The sequence below is a fragment of the Schistocerca piceifrons genome, chromosome 1, assembly GCF_021461385.2.
Source record: "Schistocerca piceifrons isolate TAMUIC-IGC-003096 chromosome 1, iqSchPice1.1, whole genome shotgun sequence".
Taxonomy (NCBI): domain Eukaryota; kingdom Metazoa; phylum Arthropoda; class Insecta; order Orthoptera; family Acrididae; genus Schistocerca; species Schistocerca piceifrons.
Genome location: NC_060138.1, coordinates 539,765,321 through 539,769,363, shown reverse-complemented (window position 1 = coordinate 539,769,363; position 4,043 = coordinate 539,765,321).

Sequence of the window (4,043 nt, the reverse complement as noted above, 5' to 3'; positions counted from 1 at the left end):
AGGTTCATAGGGCTTATCTGCCCCATTTCACAAATTTCAAAATAGGTCAGCTAAAATGTTTTGCTAGAGACTGTTGTTTATCAGATAGGAATTCAGTTTCTAAACTTTTATTTTTCAAATATCTGCAAAATAAATTTTAACCATGAAGGGTTAAGGACATTGTAGAGCTGCATCCCCATCGAACGCGATCGCACAAGTTTGGAGCACAGCGCGAGCACAATTTTTCCTCCCGTATACCGGTTGAACCACTCGTGGCAGCTCAACACCATTCCACGAAATTTGAAAATGACCCGAAGCAGCCGGCCGGAGTGGCCATGCGGTTCTAGGCGCTACAGTCTGGAACCGCGTGACCGCTACGGTCGCAGGTTCGAATTCTGCCACGGGCATGGATGTTTGTGGCGTCCTTAGGTTAGTTAGGTTTGAGTAGTTCTAAGTTCTAGGGGACTAATGATCACAGCAGTTAAGTCCCATAGTGCTCAGAGCCATTTGAACCATTTGACCCGAAGCAGCAAAGGGAACTTACGCTTTTCATCCCCTATTTTGCGTCCTCTTGAGGCGTGAATATAGGAGAGTGCGATACAGTCACGTGCGTGAATAAAACGGCAAAGGATCCTAAAATCGCCCAGTTCGGAGAAACCCTCGGTGTCACCTACCAGCCCTTCTTGAGAGCCTTAAAAATGTGCCTGTACAGACAGAACTGTCGGGTGTCACAGGTCCCTGCAGGCAGGCTGCGATGCTGTTCTTTCGCCGTTACATTGCTGCTCTTGCTCCTGTTCGTAGGCAATTTGTAGTCGTGGTGTCAAAGGGACTGCCAACCTGCAAGCGCCTAGAAGTCGTCACGGGATCTGTTTGCACAGGTACTTCTTTTTTTAATTGTTATTCAAGGTGGGCAGGTGCCACCGATGGTTTTGACGAGCTGGGAGGCTCGGAGCGGTCCTTTGCCGTTTTATACGTGCTTATGTCATTGTCACACTCCCCATGAATACGCCACAGGACACAAAATAGGACGGCTGAAAAACCGTAAGCAACCTTTGTTGCTTCGAATCACCTTAAAATTTCCTCTAATGGTCTCGAAAGGTCACTAGTGGTTCCGACCTGTACACGAGAATAGGACTTGTGATCTTGCTGCACTCAAAACGGGTGCGACCACGTTTATGGGGATGCAGCCTCACAATGTCTTTAGGGAACGATTGAAATGCCTAAGAGCGTCAGCAGAGTCGAAGGTTGTGAAGAATGTCGCCTTGTTGCTCAACGGACTGCAAAATGTTTTAGGCGGCGAACCGTGTAGGAATCAACGCCCAAGCGAAAGGGTTGGTTTCATTGACGATCTTTACGCCAACCTTTGCGTTCTTTGAGTGTCGATTCTGGGCGTCGGTGTGTCTGGAGTATTTTCCTCGGCTACTCACAAGATTTCAATGCTGGGCGTTGCGGTTCTGACCTCCTTCGCAGAGGCATCAAAAGAGGGGGTGTGAGATGTGGGTAGGAGTGGGTGTGACGACCTTCCGATCGTGTGACACGACCACGGTGGCATTGGGCAGAATTGTAGTAACGTTTGGTGCCAACTTGACATCATCAACCCACCTTACTCGTCACATGGACTTCTGTGTTGCGGCCTTTTTTTCGCATGTGGTGGCACCTTGCTGTTTGAAGCGTTTGTCGAGCCCGAGGGTGACGTCACAGGGCGGCACGCTTTTGAGCCATTGCAGAAAAAGGATGTAGGTATCACTGACACAGATGTCAAGCAACCATCACAGTGGGTGGGAATTACGGGATTCGAGAAGTGATCGTTTAATCCTGTTGCGCAGTACAGTTATTCTGCTAGAAGACGCCATCGCCGTCGGAAAAAATATAAATTTTGAAGCGATGCAGATGGTTCGCCACAATTTTCACGCATTCACAGTTTTCATGGTGTCTTCGAGTAGTTCCATAGATACCATGAAACCTCAAGGTGAATGTACCAGCAACACAATGCAGCCCCACACCACAGGCGTCCATGGCACGACCTGGAATAATGTGTCATCCTGCCAGTTAACACTTTGCTTTGATCCATGGTCCAATCTCGATGACGAGGAGCCCCGTATTCCATAATGTACACTCAACGATGCCCTTCCAAACGCTTATACCTGTAACAGCATTGTGCTCTGTCGTCATATCTGCCATAAATTGTCGTCTGTCTTATTTTACAGAGCGGGCAAACCCCCGATCTCAAAGGTCTGTGATGAGATGTGGACTTCCAAAACGTCATAGCTTACTAGTTGTTTCACAGTTCTTCAACCCCTTTCCATAGATGCTCACGATAGTATCTTGCTAAAGCGGACCAGCCTCGCTTTCCCAAGATGCATGGTCCCAAGGGCCGGACCATAACAATCTACATTTTGTCAGAGTCGCTTACTTCATTCAGTTTCCCCATTTGCGACCTCTGTTATCGCTAGCTTCATTCCCTTTCGTCTCTGCTGCGGTTACAGTATTTCCTTACCGCGTCACATGCTCCGTTACATCAGGCGGCATGCAGTCTCTACGTGGGCAACGGTCATAATGTTTTTTTCTGATGAGTGGGCTGGGGAAAGGCAGTCCCTTATTGCCTTCCGTTAGCATTTCGAAGCCATGGCGGTAGAATCTGACAAATATAGGCCAACATGTTTCTATCGATGTACTGACAACATGCTTGTAGCCTGGTCACGTGGAATAGAGGAACTTCAAAAACTGAAACAAAATCGCAACTCGATCCATCCAAGTACTAAATTCACCATGGGGTCGGAACGAGAAGAACAACCACCTTTCATCGACATTTTGATTTACAAAAGAGCGGTTAGATCTCTGAGGCACAGTATCTACAGAAAGTCTACCTCTATGCGCATGCGTCCGCAGCTCGTGGTCAAGTGGCTAACGTTGCCGCCTCTGGATCACGAAGTCCTGGGTTCGATTCACGTCCGGGTTGGTGATTTTTCTCTGCTTGGAGACTGAGTGTTTGTGTTGTCCTCATCATTTCATCATTATTCGTGAACGTGGCGAGATTGTACTGCCGTAAATATTGGGACTTTGTACTGGCGCTGATAGCCACGCAGTTGAGCGCCCCACAAACCGACCACGTCATCATCTATCTGCATGCCATAAGCTGTCACTCAAGGGCTCTGATAATCTAATGTTACTGCTTACCGTGCAAGCTTGGAATAAGAAAGGTTATAAGAAGAGTCTAATAACAGCGTGGAGAATACAAACACTACACCAGCCTCAACTCTGCCTCACCTGTCAATAGGAAATAACTATAAAGATATGCACGAGCATCATGGTACAGGCGGGGAACTGTTAGGGCATTGGAATAGCGGAAGCAATCGAAATCATTGCAGTGGATTGTTGAATTAACAGGGGCATTGATTTTATTATAAATAATACTTGGTTATTTAGCTCTAAACTTGATTCCATCACGTTACAAAACAAAACTGTGCTTATTAACGTGTTTTTTTCACGACAGTATTGTTTAAGGCATAGCCTTTTGGTTGGTTAAAATAATTCTTAGGACACCTCGTCGTCTGCCACTTCGCAACGAAATCTGTGTCTGACGACTAACGAGGATAACTAGGGAAGTTGTCGAAATATCGTGGAAAGAAAACGACTATAATAACTCGGATTAAAAACTAAAGACTTGGAAACCTTGAGAAGTAGTTATTCGCTTGTAAAGCTTCATTTCTCTTAGTTCGTTATGTTAATGTAAACAGCTGTAAAATTTGACTACGGGTGAATGATGTGGGAGTCGTAGGTTTCATAAGTAATGAAATACGAAGTGAATTTTGTAACAAATGGTTTAATCTGGCCGAAAGTAGCGAGGAAGCTAGCGAGTTATCTAGCGAGGCCCTCCCCTAGCACTGCAGGATAAATGGTAGCAACTGACTGATAATAGGAACAGGAAGAGAGAACGGGGCGTAGTTGGAGAGATATGGACAGGAACTTGATAGGCAGCCGGAGGGGGAGTGTGGAGAAGTGGGAACTGACAGTTGTCACAAGGTGATTAGGAAGTTCAAATGGTTCAAATGGCTCTGAGCACT